This window comes from Orbicella franksi, chromosome 10 (assembly GCF_964199315.1).
Source record: "Orbicella franksi chromosome 10, jaOrbFran1.1, whole genome shotgun sequence".
Lineage (NCBI taxonomy): Eukaryota > Metazoa > Cnidaria > Anthozoa > Scleractinia > Merulinidae > Orbicella > Orbicella franksi.
In genome coordinates this window covers 10587318-10611614 of record NC_138154.1, presented here as the reverse complement: position 1 = coordinate 10611614, position 24297 = coordinate 10587318, and the positions used below count along the sequence as shown (strand labels likewise).

Genomic DNA, 24297 nt, shown 5'->3' with positions numbered 1-24297 from the left:
CGAATATCCCGACGGCCCTTTCGAGGGGAAATGTTTCCACTGTTTTGATGAGGGAAATGTTCATGAAAAGTCGCTGAGCCGCGAGACGGAGGTAATGCCTCTCATTGAAGCCACCCCTGAGTACAAGGGTTTTTTAAAACCATGTTCCTGGTATGGTTATGATTATCACGAGTTGTTCCTTTCCGACGGCATACTGCTTTAGCGAAAAACTTCAGCATCCGCCTCAAACATAGCAGCAACGACCTTGCGCGTAATATCACGAGCCTCTTTTTGCCACTCAGGAGTGAAATACTCGTGGGCGAGAAACGCAACCAAGTGGAAGCAGACAATCATGTTATTATAACATGCAAATGAAACCGTCTGTTTCTAAAACTTAGTTCGAAGCGGGAGGATTCGTTATTTTTTTTGATCATTTCCGCTTCAACTCTGCCGCGGATGTCTTTCTCCATTTTATTGACATCAAACTCAGTAAGCCATCTCTTCGACGGTTGGCGAAGCATCCTTGCTCGGACCTGATCTTTCAGAAAGTTGTACTGCTGAAACTCGGAAAGGATGATGTCAAACTCGTGGGAAGACACCTCGTTGTTGTTCAAAGCGTTTGATAGAAGTCTGTTGACGGTATCCCGCTTGGCAACGGCGAGCGTGGTAATCTCTTGATGTTTCTTTATTTTCGAATCGAGTTTTTTGCTGGCGATTATCAGCCCCGACGAAACGAGAGCGAAGCACCCACCAGCGCCGCCAAGCGGAACTGCCGCCGGCAGACCAACCACAGAAAGAGCGGAGCCAAAACTTGCACTGGAAAACGCTGCGGAGAGAACGCTGGAGCCGGCTGCACCCCAATTAACGAACTTTCTCGCGCGTTTGTATTTTTTAGCAACAAGGCGATAGTGGTGGACCTCAACGCCAAAGTGTTGGAAATCTCGTTGACCTTCTGCGAGCGAAAATTTTGAAAAGGCTTCGCCACCACCGGATATAGAGGGTCGGCAGGCGGCGCGCTTGGAGGTGACAGATTCGCCGAAGACATTGCGTATATATAGAAATTTAATTTAACTCTAATTCAAAAAGAAGAGATAAGCCCTTGAAATCAAAGAGTTCACCACTTTCATCTTTGACGCTAATGGTGATGCTATTTATGAACTCGCCTGTAGAGCAGTCTCGCAAAACCTGTTGCGGAGAACCCTGGTAGCTTACCTTTTCATAAGGCTTCCCTTTCACATCAAACAGGGCTATTACATCTGACCTTTTGCAATTGAACAGATTCCTTTCCGTGTCGATCAAATTACAATGAACAAAATATGTCGTTGGATATGTAAGCCGTGTTACGACTGTTATAAGATCCAACTTTTGCCCAATACCAAGCAAATCGGCTAAATCGCGATCAAGTTCAATCGGTTTTGCCCCAAAATTTTTGATTACAAGCTGGCCAACGGGTTGATTTATTTCTGTTTCCAACTGTCTATAGTGATATTTGTCGAACAGACCGTCTATTTGTTTTGCCATGCTTTCTAAATTATAATGCCCTGGGGTTATTTTACTAACTGACAAAGCTCTATCTTTGTTTTTATCTCCCAAGGAGCCTGAACCTTCTTTCTTCAAAGTGTCCCAGCTGTTGTACAAACTGCAAGAAATGAATTTCATGAAATGGACTTTCGGTATCGGTTTTTCAAAAGATATTGTCCCTCCGTTCTGTTGCGTGACAATAGTGAGAACAACCATTTTATATTCAACAAATAAAATTGTGTTCAAATAAGATGGCTAATTTGTGGAATGGTCCTGCGTTAAAAAAAGCGGAGGCGGCGAAGAAAAAAGCGTGGACAAACTTTTTAAACCACTTCCCCAAAGCGGACAAAAGCCGGTTCATTTCGCAAGGAAGCGTCGACAAGAAAAATAACGTGACCGCGGAGGTGTTTTTCGAAGAAAGCAAAGACTCGTTTCAAAGCGTCTTCGGCTCAGACAGAAAATACTGGAGCGCGGAAATGAGAAAAGCGCTCGGTCTGGGCGACAGCGGGGGCTTTCCTTATCAACTGTCGCTGCTTGGTTCAAAAGTTTCTTTGCCCATCCCTGCGGTACCTTTCGACGGCAAAGCGCAAGCTTGAAAAAAATATTCAACGCCGAAATCAAAATCTACGTCACGCCTGACCAATATTTCACGACAAAATTCAGAGAAATATTTCAAGAAACCAAACTCAGGCACACTTCTGCAGCCGAATCAAAACACTGGTTAGGAGGGCCTGACATGAAATATTGGCCGCAGCAGCTCAACTTCGCGGTTTTCTGCGCGACACAGGGGTGCGGTGTTTCTCGCGAAGGCTTTGACAGCGGGATGAATCTCCCCCTGCAGATAAGAGCTTTCTACATCTTCCACGTGTATTTCACGGTCAGGCGAATTTTGTACCAGCTAGGAGGAATTCAGAACATGAGCGCTTTGCCCGGAGACCCGCCTTTCAACCAATTCAACAATCATTATGATGTCGCTTCGTACAAAAGGATATGCAACGAGTTCGGTGTAGATCCGTCGAGTGATTTCCGCTACACGCACGGGGAAAACCACGGTCTGGGAAGCGTTTACGTCTACGCGAGCGGCGCGTCGAAAACTGACTACCTATACCCGGGATGAAACAAATTCAGCAATGAAGGTGGGAAAGCGATTCAAGGAAACCTGATTTATTACATCGAGCCGGGGGCCGCTTCTGAGACCCAATCGGACTGGTTCGCGCCAAACACAGGTTTGACGTAGGCGGGCTTGGCGCGAATCAACCAGTCGATCGAGGCTTTCGTTTACTGCATCCTGGGCACGCAAGTCAACGTCCGCAGTAGCATTCTCGGTTCGGGCGGTCGAGCGAGAGAAGCAACAGAGCGAGTTCCTTGTGCTGGTGGAAAGCGCTATCACACAGCCCGACCTGGCCGCGAGCGTACAAAGGTACCAGCTCGCGGTGGATCAAGCGAGGGTCAGGCTCAATCTCACTGTTGCCCCCATGGCCTGGCTCATGCCCGCGCGAATGATAATAAACACCGCAAGCACAATCGGCTACAACAAGCTGAAACAGGCGGCCTCCGGGATGAAACTGGGGGTGAACAACGAGGTAAATCCAGACACAAAAAAGCTGGGCTCAAACTAATGGCAGGCGGCCCGTCAAAGATTAACCCACCCAACAGCCACCCGTCCAACCCGATACACAAAGCCGCAACAGCCAAATCAAGGAAACCAGCTTCGTCCGAAACTCAGCAAGCACAGCCGACTGCGCAAAAAATTGAGCCCACGGCTCCAGATAAAACATCGCAACATGAAATAAACAAAACAGCGGTAATTGTCGGTGTAGTTGGATTATCGGCTTTGCTGTTCGTGGTTTGGCGGTAAAGTTAACGCTGCTTCTTAAGAAATTGTTCTAACAAAAAGGCCACCACGGCAAGAATAAGCAGCCAGGTGTGCTCGGCCAGAAACCCGACGACTTGGCCGGCGGCTTTGAAAAGAAAGCTCACAATCGAGCCAATCAGCCCGGGCAATATGGAAGCGAATTTTTTGCCGAGCTCTTTTAGCCCATTTCCCAAAGCCTTACCGGTACCTTTCAAACCTCTGGTGAGGACCTCGATGACAGCGCCAATTGTGGTCCCGGCAGCAAGAAATATTGCTGTTACCGTCACCCCATATTTTTTGAAGATGTCTTTCACTCTTTCCCAAAGAGATTTCTCCCCATCGGCTTCTCTCCCAATTTCTTCAAGCCGGGCAGTAACTCGACTGATCTCTCTGTCACGCCAGTCCACCCTTTCTTCTGCCGCATCTTTTTCGTAAGGCGCCCCATCCTTATCGTTCATAATCTCAAGGTCTTTTTTCTGTGCCTTTTCCAGTTCTTCTTTATCAATTTGTAGAAGTTTCATTTCTTTTTCCATGTATTCATTTCTCCTACCAAGTATTGTTTGGAACTCTTTTTCTTCTTCGTTCAGTCTTTTTGTTTCTTGATCAATAGCTGAAATCTTTTTTCTGCTCCTTTTTTCCGTTCGGGGGTAAAATCTGTTTCTTCATTATCCAACAACTTTCCCAATTCAAACTTCCTTCTATGCTCAAGTGCTTCTTTTCGTTTCTTTATCGATTTGAGAGCTTCGCTCGCTTCTTCTTTTTCTTTTTCTGCAACATCTACCGCTTGCGAATCTTCCAGCACCTGAATGTCTTCCTCCAACATTAATCTATCTTCTGCCGCTTGAACACTTCCCTCATAAGCGCTTCTTGCCTTTTGATGTTGTGTTTCAAGACTTCCCAATTCTCTTTTCAGTTTGTCAATTTCCTCTTGTGAACCTTCTTCATTTTCAAGAGCTTCGATCTGTTGTTTCTTTTTCATGGCTCCTCTTATTTCACCCATTTCCTTTTTATTGTTTTTCTTTCTGCGAAGCCTCGTATTGCTTCTCTTTGAGCTCTTTCCGCTTTTCGTACGTAATTTCTCGAACCTTCTCGTATTTGGAAGGCCCGAGAGCGTCTTTTATTTCTTTTGAAAGGTTTGGATTGATCTGATCTTTTCCCGTTCTCCTGTGGTTTTTGGTAAACAGGTCATACGTTTTTTGCCAGCTCCAAACATTTTGACTTGGAGCTTCCCCTTCGAGCTATATGAAACCTCAAGCTCGCTTGAGCTCATGTCCGGGTAGATATCTTTTGTAGCAACCCAAGCTTGTTCACTCAGGGTCTGAGCCCCGGTGAAAGAGGTTTCAGCATAAGAAGTTGCAGGCAACCCGCTTTTTTCGTGCTGCATTGGAATTTCTTCTTCTTTACCATGTGGCGTAGACGAATTTTCTGGGAAGAAAGGAGTCGTTTCGTTGGCATCTCTACCTTCATCATCGTCATCGTCACCCAAACCGTATGAGTCATAAGCAGGGTTTTCAAAACTTGTTCCTTCACCTTCCGCCATAGCGATATATTGCAAGCCTATTATTTTTCAAATTAGAAATAATCGCCGGTGTTTTATACACAATGTCAGTTCCAGAGAACCTTCGCACAACGTACAGCAAAAAAACATTACGTGCCATGCAGGCCGAGCGCACGGTCAAGCGGATCACCTTTTCCCGCACTGAAGCCAAACCCGGCGACACGCTGTATGTTTCAGTGCCCAGGCTAAACGTGAACGAGGTTCTGGTGTCGGGCTCGCTATCGCTTATCTTTAACATCGACCTTTCTGGAGGGCACGCCAACAACTTCCTTGTCCAGAATGTCATGCGGGCGCTCGTTGACAGGCTGCACGTGAGGTTCAGAGGCTCTACCCTGCAAGACACGGTCGGCTACGGCATCTACAAAATCTTTGATGACCTTTTCCTTTCGCAGGAAGAACGAAACAACAGGATTCTCGAAGGGATTCAGAGCGAGGATCTATGCAAGATCCGCTCAGACGCGGGAGACAAGAAAACCTCGGGCGTCGACGCGGAAAACAAGCTGAATGAGGTCTACGGAAGTAAGTACCGGATCAGGCTTGACCATCAGATCCTAACTGACCACGGCGTTTCTACCCCCAGGCCCTTTACAACGACCTCGTAATCGAAACAACCCTTGCTGAAGCTGAACATGTGGTCATTGGAACTGATACAACCCAGCTGAAATACAGGCTGACCAACATCCAGCTAGAGTACGAAATGATACGCAGCAAGACTCTGGGAGACGAGGCGTACAGCATTTACTCCAGCGGAAAAGAGTTCGCCTCTGACCACGTGATGCGTTCCAAAGTGGTGAACTTCGAAAAAAACACCAACACGAGGAAGAACATCAAAATCGACGCCCAAAAAAGGTCGCTAAAAGCCATCCTGCTGCTTTTCATAGAGCCGTATGGTAATGGCACCAGAGATTCAGAAAAATACGTCTTCCCGAATCTGACGAAAGTCAGCGTCACGATCAACGGCTCACCCAACATGAGTTACAGCAACGGCGTCGAAGGCAAGGACATGTGGGAAGAGGCTCAACGCTTCTTCGTGAAGGAAAAAAATAAAACTGAGCACATGGATGCGACAAAGTTTTACACCGGAGATAATTTCGGGCTTCTGATTGATATGCGCTCCATGGCGGACCAAGAAATGCACAGAAGCGGCAGGCGCATTGTGAACAGTACAGACGGTGTCCAGCTGGAAATCGAGAGGAAAGCATTCTCAGGCAACTTGAACGGCCATGTATTCGTCATCGCCGACTACCAGTTCAACGTTATGGACAGACAGCAAGAATCTGTACAGTAATAATATGGACCCAAGCAAGATACCCTTCAATGCGCTCATTGTGGGGCTGACCAATTCAGGCAAATCGAGGTTCGTGGTGGACCAGCTCTACGGCCCTTTCCGCGGAAAGTTCGACTACATCGTTCTCATCTGCTCGACGTTCATGCACAACAAGACCTACCACCGGCTTGGCGAAAACGATCTAAGAATGGATGTGATAGTCTGCGAGCAGCACGCCGTGGAAAAGTGGTTGAAGCTCGTGAGATGGCTTTCCGAGGGCACCAACACGCTCATAATCCTCGACGACTGCGCAGCCTCCAAAGACGTGAAAGGGTGCACTGGCGAGCCGGTGAATCTTGCTTTTTCTGCCCGACATATGGGCATCAGCGTTTGGGTGCTGACCCAGAACTTGACCGGCATAACATCTTCCTTCCGGGAGAACGTGGCGGCGATCGTCCTCTTTTACACCCCCTCGGCCAGGACAACGAAAGCCATCTTCGATGATTACGCTGGCGAGCTCTCCCCGGATGAGTACAAAGGTCTGGTTTCAAAGCTGAAAGTGCGAAAGTTCTCTTATCTTGTGTTCTCGCTTCGCCACCCCTACGGGGTTAAGTTATTTGAATAAAAAAATGAAAGTTGTATATAGCCTTGCACAATGGCTGGAGAAGACGCCGCATTAGCAGACATTATGAACCTTCTTCAAACCGAGCCCGAGCCGTCGAGTGCTCCCGAAGGTGGCCTTGTTCCAACCGCCCCCGGACCTGACATTCCTGCTCTTCGCGAGCAGCTGGCCGTGCTCGCGTCCACAGGCAAAGCCAAAGAGGCCATCGGAGTGCAGTTAACACACGAGCAGGTGAAGAAATACACCAAACGCTACGAGACGTACGTGGGCTCAAAGACAACAGATAGCCTGATCGACAGCTTCATTTTTCTTGTATCCAAAGCGGTCGGAATGGCCGTCAAAATCAAATACATCGACGCTTACCAAAAAGAGCTCAGAAACGACTACATCTTGAACAAAGAGCTATCCAATCTGGTCGGCAACCTTGCCTTGAAGTGCGGCCAGTTTCTTGCTGTGGCCAACGCGGTGTTCATCACCACAAAACATGTTGATTTTAGTTCACAGTTGCCGGAGCAGAGCCACCCTTCTCGTGATGAACACGGATATCCGCTTGAGGGCATTGATGAAGTACCCGGCTCAGCAACTGCAGAATAACCGGTCACCATTCATTAACAACTGCTGAGGGCTTGCCGACAAATTGTTAACAATTAAACTTTTTTCATTTGCTTAGAATACTGTTTGCTTCAGAATGTCAACCAAACAATCCGAGAGCGCACCTGCCATCACGGTGCCTCAGGTTGAGACCCAGGCAGCACCTGCTGTAGATATCACACAGCAAGCAACAACTCCAACTCCAACCACGCAGGGCGTAAAAAAATCCGAAGCGTGTGGCTGCTGGCAAAGCGACATCTGAAAGAACGCGGCAGGCGCGGGAACAACAGAAGAAAGATGCCGAGGCTTATAGGGCTCTAGGGGAAAATAAGGCAAAAGCCGCCACAGAGCCCCCTGAGCCTGCCCCGACTACAGAAGGCGAAAGCCCAAAAAGTAGCGGCCTCCGTGCCAACCAATGGATTGCTATTGGCTGCATAGGCGTTTCACTGCTCGGGATATATTACAAACGGGAAGAGCTCAAGGGTGTGGCCAATGCCGCATTTGACAAAATTAAAACGCCGGTTCCCGCACCTGAGCCCGCGCGTGTCGAGCCAGAACCTGCTCGCGCGACACGGCCAAAAGGATTTAAAAAAATGATTTGAACTTTTGAGTGTAATGTATATCGCGATGTCGAACCCATCCATTGCGCATCTTCTCATCTCTACAGCCGCAATTGGCGGAATTACGTTATTATGGCTCGAATTCACCGCAAATGCTGTCAAACAGGTGGTGCAACTTGCCAACGAAACGTTTGCTGATAAGGGCGCAGAAGAAAGAGAAAGGCAAAGAGAAAAACAAGAAGAAGTAAGAAGAAGACTAGAACGAATACTAAGAAGAAGAAAAGAAGCAGCAGCAAAAGAAGAAGAAGAGGAAGAACAGACAGATTAAATTAACACAGTTTGGAGAAAAGCTTATAAAAATATACTCAGATGGAAGTCTACTGCGTGAAAGACGGGCGAGTGACGCCGAACGTCCGAGGAACAGCAAAAATTGTTGCTACAAAAGCAACCGGCGACTGCTAAAAGTGAAGTGTGCTGTGTGCGGAATCACCAAAACAAAGTTTTTGCCTGGAATTCCCAGAAAGGTAGACAAATCGAAATAAAGACAGATTAATTTTGAAAGTGAAGTGTGATCATCGCAGTAAATTTTCCAATTTAAGCAACTGGAAAGAAGAAGCCTGAAAAAAATCAGGGCTTCAACGGGATTCGAACCCGTGACCCCCGCGATACCGGTGTGATGTTCTACCAACTGAGCTATGAAGCCACACATTGGGAGCGAGGTCAATTAATTGAGTTCATATCTTCCCGTGAGTGAAATGATGTGAAGTATATATGAAATAATTCATATTTGAACTGCGGTAGTAGATGAAAGTGAAGTGTGATCATCGCAGTAAATTTTCCAATCTTCCCGTGAGTGAAATTGGAAAATTTACTGCGATGATCACACTTCACTTTCATCTACTACCGCAGTTCAAATATGAATTATTTCATATATACTTCACACAGATTAATTTTGTTTTAAACTTTCGTTCTTTACTTATATCAAACGCACCATGTCCAACAACAAGCTTGTCAAGACCGTCATTGACACCGCAACTCTCACGTTATTAGCCGCGGGCATCGGCTGGGCCGCAAAAAAGGTTGTGAAAGAGAATTTCACTTCTGATCCCAGCAGCAGCGTGATAAATTACGCGAAGTTCACCGCCGTCATGGCGGGCAGCATTGCACTCAAAAAGTACCTCGAGGACCAGAAAATCCTCCCCAACAGCGTTTAGAAAAAAAACATCATTATAACGCAATGGCGCGCTCTTATTTCCCCATCAAAGCCCTCACAACGGCTGTGCTGTTGTTTTTTGCATACAAGATAACTTCTTATACCGCTGATGCAATAAATTTTGTTTGGGCGGTTAAGATTATCACCCATGAAGACTCCGATTCTGAGGATCAATACTCCGATTTTGAGGATCTTAATACTGAGGAATTCCCATTACCGGAAAAAAGCCCTGCACCTCCTCCCTACGAACCCTCGCCGCCGCCATACGAGAACAATTAAAAATAGATTGACAAGATATACAATGGCGAGCATCGCTATCATGATTGGCGGGGCTGTGTTGAACGCCACGGCTTTTATCGCTGGCAATTATCTAGCGAGGGCGCTTGGCGGGGGCGACAAAGCTGCGCTTGCAGAAAAAAAGCGCCACGACAAAGCTCTCGAAGATTATCAAGCGGCTTACGCCAAATACACGCGCGACCGAACACAACTTCTCGACTGGATCGCGGCTAACGCGCAAACAAAGGAGCAGGCCAAGCAGAACTTTACCAACACCGACTACGCCTTCAAACTCTACAACCAGGCGCATCCTGACGAACAGATGGTACCCCCCAAGGAGCCCAAGTTCTCAGATTTCAGATTTCTCAGATTTCAGCGAAGCGAGCAGCAGAAAAAGGGTGAACTCACGTTCGTGGGCGCAGGGGCGCTCGCTCTGGGCTACACAGCCTTCCGGTTCCTTTAAACTTTTTTACGCCTTACATATATGGACGCCAAACTCGCGAAGATTTATTACGGCCCCGGGGGCTACTGGAAAGGAATCGCCGCGATCAAAAAATTAGCCGAGGCCGCCAAGGTACCTGCAGAAACCGCAAAAAAGTGGCTGATCAGGCAAGCGCTCTGGCAGATATTTCTCCCCGTGCCGAGGCGAATTCCTTGGCCGAAATTCGACGTTTCCACACCCAACAAGGTCCACCAGGCGGAACTTCTTTTTCTGCCGCACGACAAGCTCCCTCGTGGCCGCAAAGTTTTCAAATATGCGCTGACCGTTGTCAACGTGGCCAGCCGCTACAAAGAGGCCGAACCCCTGACTTCGAAAAGTTCTGATGAGGTCGCCCAGGCCTTTCAGAAGATTTACAAGCGGGGGCCTCTCAAATGGCCTGAAATGTTGCAGGTTGACCCCGGGTGCGAATTCATGGGCGCTTTCACACAAGAGATGGACAAGCACAACACATATATCCGGTGCAGGCGCGTTGACATTCACTGCAACCAGGCCATTGTTGAACGTTTCAACCGCACCCTGGCGGAGCGCTTGTTCGGACAGCAGTACGCCGTGGAAATGCGACTCCCTGAGGGCCAGCGGTCCACTGCCTGGGTGAAAAGACTCCCAGAAGTTGTTTCGGCTTTGAACAACAAGGTCACAAGCCTTATCGGCAAGAAACCAGCCGTTGCCATCAAAGAAAAATCTGTTTATGCAAGGCCGTCGACACCTTATTCGAGGCCCGTCGGAAAACGCGAAAAAATACTCCCCCCTCTTGTCCAAGTTCGTTATCTCTACCAGTCCGGCGAGCTTGAAGGAGGCGTGAAAAGGGTCACGGATCCAATCTGGTCTTTGAAAGTTTACAGCATTGAAAGGTCTTTTTCCAAACTGGATGAACCCGTTCTGTACTATCTGCACAACGGTCCCAAGGGCGGCTTTGTTCGTGAAGAGTTGCTGGTTGTCCCTCCAAACACTACTCCTCCTCCGGCTGACGTGAACTAAATTTGAAACTCGATCGGTTCGGTGTGAATCCCGTCGGGCAGCACCCACCACCTGTCGTAATAAGCGCTCAGCCTCAGCTTCTGCTGCTTGTAAGTGACCATTTGTCCGTCCCGCATCCTGAAACCTCTGTTGGTTGCCATATCTTTGCTGCCTTCCAACGCTTCCTTAAAACGCTGCCATGTTAGCTCGTTCTACGTTTTCGACATCCCCTTCGTGCTGAACTTCTTTTTTTGCCTCCCTCTACTTCGTCGGCGAAATAGCACTTCGAGCACAGCGCGATCATCCGGCTGCCCTCGAACTCAAGCTTGAAGAGACCTGGGGTCCGGCTGCTCCACTTGTCCCAAGGCAGCCACTGATTTTTTTCCGCCTCGAATTCTTGCTTCAGCTCTGGCCGGACAATGTCTTCGAGCCGCTCGCCGGAGATTGCCATGTAGCTGCTGTCCGTGTCCATCTGGATGAGCTCGAAATCTCTTCTGTCGACATACTTGTCGAGAAAGTCGTAGTAGAATTCCAGCATCCGCAGCTTCGCCAGCTGATAGACAGCGATTCCAATTTGGAACGGCCGAAATACGCGCTCCGCAGCGCTCTGTCGACAACCTTCTCGTCTTTCGTTTATATCACGTTCGTTTGCCGCTCCAGCGCTTCGATCGGTTTCCCGTAGCCGCTGTTTCCGAGGAGCTTGAACACATCGGCGAGCAGCGCCTTGCTGCTGTCCACGTCTCCTGTCCGGCACGCCTCTGTCACCTGCTCCATGAACCAGGGGAAGATCTTTCCCGGTTTGTAGTCGATTGTTCTGGAAACCCTCGTGACAGCCACCCCATGGTTCACATACCACAGCAACAGAGGTGCGTAAAGCAGGATCCTTTGTGCAGAAAGAGCCCGCACAAGCTTTCTCCCGTCTCCGCGCTGTCTGCCCGTTCTCGCCAAGTACTCTTCCATATGTTTCGGCACAGCTTCGGCGGGAACTCGTTTGTTGCAAAAGAACGGGCACATCTCTTCGAACTTTGGCCACAAACGCTCCGGGATCTCTATGTCGACTTCGGCGAAGCCAGACCAACTCCCCGCTTTCAACCGGCCAATCAGAACTTCGGCCGCTTTCGCTTGGCGGTCATCGTCGTAGTGCACGACCTTCTCCTTCCCACAAGGCATTTCTCTGAGCATGGTCGAAAGATAGAGAGCACTGGCGTAGAAACCGGGAATCTTTTTGCAGAGACGCGGTTCCGCAAATTGATGCGACCTTATCCCTGTGACGCCAGCTTCGTGGTACCTTGTCAAAACCAGGCTCAGCCCCCCGACAACAGCACCTTTCAACATCTCATACGCTTCTTTTCCCGGGCTGTAAAGGTCTGCGCGACGCTCGATTGCCCCGCGGAGCAAGTACTGCAAACTGACCCCGGGGATGCTCACAGCGTCTTTCAGAATGTCGATTCCCTTCTCAGTGTAGAAGCTTTTCATCTTTTCCAATGTCTCGAGGCCGGGCGCTACATCGAGATTGTTGTAGTAACGCAGCCAGTCTGCGAAGACGCGCATGCCCTTTTCTTTTAACACTCGCTTACATTTCTCCCATTCATCCCACGTGAGAACGTATCTGCCCTTCAGCTTCGAATACCAGGCCTTGTATTCTGGGAGCCCAGGGAAATCGAGCTTTTCGGGGGAGTCGAACCATTCGAAAGGGAACCAGGATTTCACCAACTTGCATCCGTAGGCTTTCACCCACTTGTCGTAGCTCGTCCCTGGGCCCAGGTAGTTGATAATATCCATGAAACGGGCATTCGGGGTGAGCAGGAACATCGTTTTGTTCCCCTTTTTAGCCACTTTCACTTTTTTTGTTGCTTCGGCAAGATTGCTCGCGTAGTAGTGTTCGATAAGATTGAGGTCATAGCTGCCCGAGTTGAACCCGACGACTGGAACCTGGTTGCACCATTCGTAGATCTTTCGCTGCTGATCTTTTGTCAGCAGGTGCACGTCTTCTGGCACAAACTCCGCTATCACCTGGTGCTGGATGTTTTTCTCCCGTCTCTCCAGCTCTTTCATGAACTTGCGGACCAGCTTTGCGCGGTCTCTTTCGCAGATGTGGGTGGGCTCTCTTTCGAAAGTGTCCCCAACGCTCACAGAGATCGGCACGTGCGCGTTTTCTATCGTTAGCGCTCCTGTCGGCTCTTTCCGATAGTTTTTGTCGCCATACGCCTCGAAATCGTACAAGATCCCGTGAGGGTAAGTTTTCGTTTGTTTCCTCGGGAGTTCCCCATTAAGAAACCCAACTTCGCAAGACCAGGCCTCGATTACTTTGTAACCGCCCTTACACAGAGATGGGGTACGGTTCACGGTGGCTTGGTACAATTGTTCGGCTGTCTTTCCGTTTGTTATGACCTCATGTCGGTTAGGATAACATCTTGTGCATCCGTGGAAGGGGCAGCCGTGGTATTGGAATACCGTCCTCGTTTTGTGGTGGTACCCGTCGACAGGAGAAGACTTCATTTTCCCGCCTTCTCGCGAAAGCCATCTCTCACCCCCGTGCCCGCACATTGCGTGGTGGATGTGGATTTTCCGCCGCTTCGCTTCCCGCTCCAGCCACAGAATCGCTTGTTTTGATGCTGAGCCTTTTAGGTACATCACTTTCTCGAAAGCTGTCTGCGGGGCTTCCACTTTTGTCCCCGGGCAAAAGATTACCATTTTTCCTGCGCTGCAGGTTTGATGGTGGCGTTGCAGATTGCAGGTTTTTGTGAATCTCTGCCCGCAATGGTTGCATGCATAGGTTTTCACCAGCTTCGTGATTTCTTTTATCAAGAAAGCGTGGCCTTCGTAGGCGCCTATCATCAAAATGTCTTTCAGTTTGGGGTTCGGGTTCACTTTGAGATGCCAAACCACTTCTCCATTTTCCAGACGCTTGGGCTCGTAGACGCGGATTCCTTCCCAATATGGAACGGGCGAGCCCTCATTCAGATGGGCTTCCACCTTCTCTAGCTCGTCCAGAGACATTTTTCCGAAGTTTTCTGGTATGGTCTCTAGTTTGTAGAAACTCTGGGCGAGTCTTCGGGCTTCTTTTGTACAACGGTCAGTGCGCACCCCTCGGTGCACAGCGAGGCAATGCCATAGGCACAGGTTGTCGTTGTACGTATCCAACGCCACCATCGCCCGGCTATGGGCAAGGTTGCGCAGCCAGTCAGGCAAAGGCCCTGTTCCCACCAACGGCTGCCTGTCAAGCACAACCTTCAGGTCAATGTTGAAAAAGTTTTCAAAAACCCACTTCGTGTTGGGCCTTTAAACTCTTTCAAGGTCGAGACGCAGTTCTTCCTGGCGGCTAAGCCATTCTCCCGCGTCTTCCAGTTTGTTGAACCACTGTGAGCCCTTGGGGTTCGAGTAATACACGATCACAGTTCCATCCTCAATGTTGCGCAACTGGTACGCGAAAACGTGCCTCAGATAGAACGACGTTCTTACTCTTTTACGAATCTTCGCCATAAAGTCTGGTGTTAGGTTTCTCCCTAGACCTTTGATGAAGCGCCATCGAATGAAACGCCGGCCTGTACTCTCTTCCCCTTCTTTTTCTGCGTCATCGAACAGATCCAGAATCTCCTTCTGATAGTCTGTCACCGTTCGGGTTTTCCGCGCAGGGAAGGGGTCGTACTCCCTCAGAAGCGCTTGCGCTTTTCTTGACTTTCTTTGGCGTTGAGGGGCTCTTGGCTGGTAAGGCTTCGGAAGAAGTGGCTTTTGCAGATGCGCCTGCATTTCTTGAGAAATTGGTTCATCCAGCACGTTCTGGACAACCTTTCTTACTGCTAGCACGTTTTCTGCAAGAAGTTGATCCAAATACTGCAATGTCGCTGGATCAATTTTCGCGAGTTCTTCTTCCAGTCTTTCTTCGTACCTTCGGTTGTTGGAAGCCATAGTTCCTTGCGGTATAATACAAACCCTCATTTCTCCAATTGGGTTGCCTTTAGCTCGAGAAGAACGAGCTCGAAAGCTTTCTTTGTTTTTTCACGCTTCCGCGTTAGCTGCTGACTGGCGTTTTTTCCTCCGCATCCCCTGCATAACCGGTAGTAACATAGCACCCCGACCCCGCAGACCCGACATGGGGCTGGCATTCTCATCCCTTTCTTTTGCTGGTAGTTGTGCTGCTTGCAAAAGGTCCCGTAACAACGCTTGCCGCAGCTTTCTTTCCAGCCCCGCATCAGCCACCCGCACTTGTTTGGCACTCGAGACATCGCGGCTCGGGCGGTATAACAGCGGGCTTGCTTGTTTCCAATTGCACCCATTTGTTGTGAGTAGTATAGGGGGAGTCAAACAAATACTGTTTCAAAGAGGGAGCTGAATTTCACCGTTTCACAGCCCCAGGTTCAACCGGCCCGAGCCTGTGAGGGCCAGACTTGATGGTGGGGGCTGCGATAAGGTGAAATAAAGCTCCCTCTGCGAAATGGTGTTTGTTTGACTCCCCCTATACTACTAACAAAGTTCCTTTTTTATAATGCAAAGGTCGAAAATTTTTCTTTAAGCATTTAACCGTTTGTAGATTGCCCGAACAATGTAAGATCATGGTGTTAGGACTGGACTGGCTAAACAACAACTACATCAAGCACTTAGGAACTCACGTGAGATGTACACGTAAGTGAGTCCCTGTCTTGTCTCTTGAACTTGCAAACTACAGCATATACAAAATTGTTACGTAATGCATAATCACAATTCTACTAAAACAAACGACTGAGCGATTGCTGGTAGACAACTTCACCAAACAGGAACTAACGTATGAGGTCATGTAACATTAGCTCGTGAGCGAGTGCCTGTCTCCTTTCGCGACCGTGCAAACTACTGATATAAACACTTAGATGTTGTTTCGAGTACAGAATGCAAAACGTCAATGGTCATGTGATGTGGTCTATGAACAATGAGGGGATAGATTTTTCCCCTTCCCCGGGAAAGAAGCAAAGAATTTTAGCAGCCTGTGTGTAAAATATCGACCAAACGGCTCTGTATCTAGGTGAATTAACTTTTCTAGTCTCAAACTGAGTAGCCTCTTGTTACTTTGCATTTATCGTTCAGTTTCTAATCCTATGTAATGAAACATAGATACCCTAAAAGTGACCTCAAACTCCGAAGGGCCACACAGAGCAGGGTTGACAGTTTTTAAATTCCTGTCATTGCCAGAGGTAAATTGAATGCAAAAACCTCACACTAAGCCGATGAGAAGCAGGTTAGTTTGTCTGTCGACACATGAAACGAGGGAAGGAAATCGAGACTCCTTGACCAATTGCCATTCAGTTGATTTGCCCTCTGTGTAAAAAGACCTTATAATAAACGTTTCGTAAAAACAAACGTTTTGGACCAAGAACCATCAAAGCAATCCTACTCCCCGTTCATGCATTAACACCCTTATAAATATACTTACAACAAGTACAAATCCCGTTGTTTGGAAAATGCTCCTGCGGGGAGATGCTGAATTTTATTTGAGCCGAGATACCTGCAATCACATAAAATATATCATGCAGTTTATCCAAAGCTAATTAAAACAATTGCGGTTAGAGTATTTTAGCGCTGAAGTTCGTAATCGCAAACTAAATCTCATTTGGTCAATTGCAATATGAACTGACCGGAGATGAGCCTCGATCATTTTCCTTCCTTGGCTGTATCGAAAACTTTTGTATTTTCAAAGCTTCGCTGATGAATTACATTCACACCGTGTTAAAGCACGGTGAATTAGACAGGATGAAAATAAAAAGAGCTGATTTTCCATAAAGATCTTATTCGTAAGATGACTTTTACGTCGCTTCTGGTTCGGAAATTTCAGGGCTGTCTGAGAATAGCCAACTCTGTGATGCATATTTTGCAAACGCGGACAGCACAAGAGGCTTAACAGCATCCACGAAAACATCCGAGCAACACGCGTGGTAACATTATCCGGTGAAGAACTGGGTACTATGTTTAAAAATAACTTGAGAGGGATTACCTTGAAGCTAAGGTCTATAAGGGAGATAAACTCCCCTACCATTCATCTAAGGCCTATAAGGGAGATAAACTCCCCTACATTTCATCTAAGGTCTGTAGGGGAGATAAACTCCCCCACCATTCATCTAAGGTCTATAGGAGAGATAAACTCCCCTACCATTCATCTAAGGTCTATAAGGGAGATAAACTCCCCTACCATTCATCTAAGGTCTATAAGGGAGGTAAACTCCCCTACCATTCATCTAAGGTCTATAAGGGAGATAAATTTCCCTACCATTCATCTAAGGTCTATAAGGGAGATAAACTCCCCTACCATTCATCTAAGGTCTATAAGGGAGATAAACTCCCCTACCATTCATCTAAGGCCTATAAGGGATATAAACTCCCCTACCATTCATCTAACGTCTATAAGGGAGATAAACTCCCCTACCATTCATCTAAGGTCTGTAAGGGAGATTAACTTCTCCACCATTCATCTCTCTTGACGGTTATAATCATGACGGTCCTTGTCAAAGCCTGTGGAAAATATTTATTTGTAATAACTATAACACACGTACACATTAACAAGAAACCTATAGTCTCATTTAGCTATGGCTTGTGTTTGGCAAAGAGAGAGAGAGGGAATACAGTGTTCGGCAACACAAGCAGGTGCGCTGTGGTGAAGATAGCATGCTTTGTAAAGAAAAAGAAATCGAAAACAAAGATTGTTTGTTAGCTTGTTAGCTAGTAGTGACCAAGTATCAATGCTGACGTCAAGTTTTGACAAAACTTAAATAATGTGAGATCTGCGACTTGGATCGATATCCGCCATCTTCAATTTCAATTCTTGTCTTATTATACTACGAAATGGTCTCAGCACTGTAAATGATCCATTGGAATGGTCAAATGAAAAAATGAAACAAATCCCAAATTTGAGAAGATCAACCTGTCAAAACGCTACCATGGAAAAGTGCACGTCAAAATATCATGTTCCATATCAATTTCTGTGAACAAAGACATGTCGCAAAATTGCTCTCGTATATATTTAGATCAGGCAACCTGGTAATTGGTTCCCTTTGCTTAAAACTTATAAACGTTACAAAAGTTATCAAGGACTGAATACACCAGCATAGGACTGTAGAAAATGAATTGATCATTTATTTTGGCGAGTACAATTAAAGCAGTTTTCATGTAATTTTCTTCAGTCTCGTGTCCTTCCGCATATTCACTGCCTGATCGCATTTTGAACTGTTTACACAATGCAAGTGTAACAATTTCTCTTTCTCCCACAGTTTTAGTTGTGTGTCTACATAGGAAAAAGGAAAAAGGAGCTGTATCCCTATTTCAAAGACGAAGGAAGTAATAAAACTAAAAGAGTAATCTCACTGTTATAAATTTTATATCCTTGGGTTGACCTCGTCATAATGTCCTTACCGAGAAAAACTTTGCCGGAATGGAGGTATTGACTACGGCCACAGGCCGAAGGCTGATGACAAAGTTTTTGTTTTGAATTTACTAATCAAAATCGGCGAAGAACGTTTCTCTCTCTCTCTCTCTCTCTATCATCCCCTTTAGCTTATCAAGAGGCATATTCGCGGGACGTCTTGACAACCCTAACGTTCAAAGTCCTTTTTTTAGCGTTGATATACTTATAGTTATTCCGTGAAGTTTAAAAATTCCAGAATTTCCCAGTTGCTGTATCTCTGTTTAAATTAGCTCTATATCAATTCCAACTGGTCATCCTCTAAAAACCCATTAACATCCATACATGGTGAATAAACTGGTAGTGGCATTTTGTACATTCTTCTAGAACAATGTTAAATATAACAGCACGTCTCAAAGATGGCTGTTATGCTAAGTTCGAAAACTCACGCCTTTTCTAGACTTAGAAGCCCGGATGTGACGGATGAAGTGCCAAGGGCGGAGCTTTTGTTCCAAAAGGTCACAATTGAACTGTTCGGAGAATCACAACTGAACGTTTTTCAAAAATCGCAACTGAACTGTGAAAAATTACAACTGAACTGTTTCAAAAATCAGAACTCAACTTTGAAGAATCACACCTGAACTGTTTCAAAAACTACAACTGAACTGTGAAAAATCACAACTGAACTGTGAAAATCACAACTGAACTGCCAAAAATCACAACTGAATTGTGAAAAATCACAACTGAACTGCGAACCTTCTGGGTGATCGCACAATATTCTTGTTTTTGATTGTGTTATGTGACTATTCGCATCACAAAGTGTTCATTGACCCGTAACAAGGTCATGAATATTCACTTTCTTTGCACAGTATGTTGATGTCTTCCATTTTTGGGCATCATGCCACAAAATATAGACGTAATAATGATTTTTGGCACAGAAGTACCGAGAACTACCCAAATTTTTATGACCTTTTAAGTGATCGAAGTGGACTGAAATTTCGTGACATACCAGTGTTGCGTGTGTGAATGTCTGTTTAAGTCTCAGTTCGATTCGTTTGGCGCTTTATTCGCGGGATTTGTCATCTTTTACAGTCAAAATGATTATTTTCGAAGGTGTTTTGGTTGTTATTCTTTCCGAAACTGCAAAATGCTCAGCAGTCAGATAACTAGCCTTAATAACGGAGTGTTTAACTTCGTAAATTTCAATAGGTCAATGCAGCCGTCATCTTCGAAGAGATGTCATTTAGCAAGCGGCAACAACGCCGAACAAGCCTGCTAAGAAGCGGACAAGAGATTTCAAAAGTAAAATCAGAAAACCCTTTGACTTCTCTTCGGAGAATGTACCTGTTGAAAATGAAAGTGAAAGTGATGGTTTGCTCAGTCCAGAGATCAAGATGCGGTCTCGAGGTAGTCCCAGCTTCAAGGTGACTAAAGTATTTTTTTTCTTTTTTTGTTAATTTGTATAATACTGAGGGATTTGGATTTTTTTTCATGTTGGTTGTTTTTTGATCCGACGTTTTGAAATATGCACTTGTTGATCGATGATTAAGTTCATTTGTGTTAACTAGTCCATGTTACTGTACAACTTATTTGAATTTGTTATGCTTGTTAATAACTGTTGTGGAGTGATTGCACTTTTCTTTCACATTCATTTTCCCTGATGACCTTTGTTTCTCTATTTATCTTTCCCTAGGTCGTTAGCCCTGGAATGAAAAAGTCACCCTTACCGGCAATTAAATCATCTGCGCGGCTGCACAACTGGTCTTTTGATGAGGAAAGAGCTTCAATGGAGTTTGCAGGATTGGCTCTAATCGACCCAAAGTATGATATCACAAGCACTACCCAGTGGCCAGCATTTCGTACAAGTCATATCTTCTGGGCAGATACTGCAAGGCACATCAGAACGAGCACTTGCTCAAGTGTGCTTGTTAACAGTGAGTGCACCTAAATTACAATATCGGTACTGTTCAGCTCTGTAAAATGCGCTGAATAATTTGTATGTCCCTGGTGTACACAATCTTTGAGAAAACTTCAGGAACGGGTATGAGTTGTTTTGTTTGGGGCATTGCTGTACCCTTGCAAGGTCTATGATCTCAACCCAGGCTGAGTCTGATCTCAGCCATTCTCAAAAATGTACGGTTGTTTTATAGGAAGAACTGATGGACCTTGGTAACATAAGTAATGCGCATTGCACCCTGTATGTATGTCATAGATTTGGATAAGCACAGCTCTGAGAATGTTGGCTTTTTGACTGACTGGTCGGGGCTTAAAGCATTTTCATTGACTTTAACTTGTTTCGTGGATTTCAGAAAATTGTAAAAACAACATATTATCTTCATTTAGTTATTAATTTAATCTATTCTAGATGCAAGAGTGAGAGCTAGGTTGCTGAACCATGTTAAGGTGAAGTTCAAGACTTTAGTAGCCACAGAGGAACATTACAAACTAACACTAAGCAGCTACCTGGGAGAAATGGATCAGTGTATTGACAGTGAGATCAGAACACCCATAAAAGTTGTGGACAAAGCGACCCAAACAGTATCTGATGAAGAAAGTGGGGTACTGGTTACTGATGCAGCTGCTGGAGGAACCATAGATCTAACCTCTGTGATTGCTGGCTTGGATAGTCCAGAGTTAATCAGTTTTGCCAATCATGCTTTTCTTGAACTTGCTGTCAAAATAGGTCCGCAATGCGTACGCGTGTTTAACGCGTTTTCAGCCAACTGGAGCCATAATCAGAGACGGACACTTTAAGGGGGAGCCGTCCACGGAGTAGTGGAACAAATTATGACTTTTAAGCACGAAATGTTAATGACAGAAGTCTACCGACAAATGTCAAATTAACTTGTACATGAAGTGTCAAGATGGTTTCCTGGAATTACTAAGTCTACTACATAAAAGTCGGTAACTGAGAAAGTTAGCCCCACGTCGACGCCTTAACGGCCTTGAATTACACTGAAGTTCTGATATTAAGTTTTTACCATGGCTGTAAAGGGAATATAGACATGTTGAACAACAATCAATTTGCATGGAGAATTTACAAGGTTCTTTCATTAAAATGTAACTGTAAGTGCAATAAGAAGAAAGCAATGACGCTAATCACTGTACATTTTGTATACGTCTTACGACAGCTTGTTGTAAGGTTGCATGTTGATCAATGGATAGTTGCTTGTAGAATGTCTGCTGGACAGAAGAGTGTTTTTAATAGTTAACTGAATCAAAATCTTCAAGTGGTTGTCAGAATACAATAGCTGCACAAAGAATTCTGTGACATGCAAAACTGTCGCACTTTCCCTCTTTCGCTGATGAATAATTATTGACCACAACATTTGGGTAATAAATCACTTATTAAACGATTTCATGTGCAGTATCGAAGTATAATTTTACTCGTTGCTTGTGTATTGACTTGCTCATCAAAATACAGCACATTGACTCATAATAATATAGAGCAATACATCAAAACATCTATTAAGATAAATCTGCTGTATTGCACTGCACGGTATGCCATAATAGCCATTTCCTCCATGAGATGGGCCTGCAGGGAAAAATGATGGTAGTTGTATTCATCATCTTGGATTGGATATTTGTTTTTATAAATACAGCTACCATGATTCCCTGCAGGCGCATCTCATATAGGGAACAGCGCATTGCAAGGTATTGTATTGTATTGTATTGTATATGTATACATCTATCAAAAATTGAAAACAAACACTGAATGCAGTGTATGACATCAGTTGCAAACTACAAACTACATTTAAGCCTAAATAGTGGCCTGGTTAGCTAAAAATCACTCTGCTTAGCCTAAATATCACTCAGGCTACTCTAACCTGTTTACAGTTAGCTCTTGGTAGTGGAAATGAGGATGCAATAATGAACAAAAAGTGTGCAGTCTGGAAATGTCACAGACCCCCTGGATGTAAGTCAGCTAGCTACGTGTATCAGTCTACAGCAAACAGTCATTTTTTCGTATAGAATATCTTGAAGAGCTATATAGGTCATTTCCAATAATTATATTCAGAGTGAAATAAGTTTGCAAATTAATAGCGGAGCCCCATACCCATATAGGGAAGAAAATATAGTCCGTGAGTTGATTTGCTCATGGTTATCAAGGCTAGCGGTATTGCTCGTGGGCGCATACCCACGACAGCGACGACGACGACGACGACGACGACGACGACGACGACGACGACGACGGAGTCGCGCAAGATGGCGGCCATACTCTAGCTAATAGGGTGACAGAGACATGCTTCATCGGTTAGTAGCGGAAGAATGCCATTTTTCTTGGCGGGATTTTTAAAGAAAACGATAGTGGAGGTTGATGTAATGTTTTTAAGACAGGGTTGCACTGAGGCAAAAAACAGAAATCAAGAATTAACAGACAAAGAAGTAGCGAAGAAGATCGCGAAAAAGACTGAGTGGGCCAGCGCTGGGGAAGGAGGAGGAACAGTACTGAACAATGCCGTGAATTATAGCGAGTCAAGGGCTAGAGAAAGGAAGTGAAATGATACAGAACAATGCCGTGAACCAAAGCTAACGAGGGCTATAGAAAGGAGGCGAAAGTACCCGACAAATTGATTCAAAAGACTGCATAACTCTCCATGGCCAAGTTCAAAATTCCCGTGAACGTGATGCTGTGCAGCCGTGCAAGAAATTCAAAAGTCACATGATTTGGTCAGGTGATGAACAAGAGAAATCAAACGTGCCTGAGTGTTTTAGAGAAATTACAAAACAGTAAACGCAGCGGAAAGAAGTGGTTGATTCGTTGATCTATCGAAAATATAACTTCAGTTCAGTCTTCACAACTTTTGGTGCAAGTTTCTGCCTGGAAGATTTACACTGGCCGAACTGAATTGCCAAATTGCGGTAAGTGACTTTTGTTGTTGCGTTTGCTATGAAAATTAACAAGTTGCCTCGGCGATAGAAGCTTATTTTCAATTGGAATGCATTAAGAGTCTTCATTAAAAGTCTTCCTTATTTGAAACCATGCTGTAAGAGATTTTAAAAATGGCATCGTTTTAATCTCGCTTGTCTCTAAACAACACGTGGGTCGCTTTGGAGGTTGCTGTAAGTTGTAAACAAATTAAGTTTTCTGTCGATTTTCGTCGTCAACTTAAGCTTATAAGTAATAACCTCACGTCTAAAAATAAGCTTAACCAAAACCGTATTTTTAAACACGGCCGGGCGAGTTTTGAAGTTTTCTCTGAGTTAGTTAGCATTGCCGCTTCGTAGACTGCTAAAATTTCTTCTTCTGTTGTTGAAAACCAAGAAAGGTCTACAGACCATTTTAAGCCGAAGCGAACAGGATTTGCTAAATTTACTTTTGTTCCTATGTGAATATTTGCATATTGTGATTACAAAGTATGGAGATTTCCTCGTTTTTTAAGTCAATTTATTCGGTTTGGCGAAATGCTTGGGTGAATTCCGAGGTTAATTTGGTTGAAGACTGGTAAAGCTACCGCCAATGAAATGACTGCAAAGCTAAATTAAGCCGTCGGCAAAAATACAGACTCTCAGTAATATTCAAATTTAAGCGTGAATAATTTTTAAACTTTAACACTGCAAGCTTAAACGAATTTTCTTTATCCTCTCTTTTATTCGGTCACCATTCATTGAGAAGGGGTTTGCTGTTGATACTCGAGCTCAGATGTAGTGATATGCGTCTTGTGTTTATAATGTAGATTTCCTCGTTTTATTTTCTTGTCTGTCCAGTTAGCTCGGTTTGGTGAAATGTTCATATAGTCCAAAATGTCAAGTAGACGATTATGCATGGCAATCCTCTCTGCAAATAAAGCTCTGCTTTTATTTTGATTCGCTATTTCATTTTATGTGTGCCATTGCTTTTGGCTGGGGGTACATGGACCCTATTTTCTTAATAAGAGGTTATTCCCCAATGCGGTATTTACACTCAATATGGAAATGTTCCTAAAAAGTGAGATGGTACTAATTAACTCGGTAAATTGAACAGTGTAATAGTAGAAGTCCTTGCCCTGACCATTTCTCGGAAATAAAAATAACTTTTACATACAGATATAT

General features: G+C 45.3%; 1 long non-coding RNA gene across 2 annotated transcripts in view; it reads right to left on the bottom strand.

Moving 5' to 3' along the window:
- LOC145500504 (uncharacterized) overlaps positions 1 to 24297 on the bottom strand; it is a 47469-nt gene that overhangs the window by 9116 nt on the left and 14056 nt on the right. The window contains exons 3-4 of one of the 2 annotated variants that reach the window (XR_014051099.1): positions 17293 to 17378; positions 16306 to 16377 (exon numbers count right to left, since the gene is read on the bottom strand). This is a non-coding gene — a long non-coding RNA (uncharacterized LOC145500504). Of the gene's footprint in view, positions 1 to 16305; positions 17379 to 24297 lie in introns of both variants that reach the window. The other variant, XR_014051100.1, reaches the window with a different exon arrangement.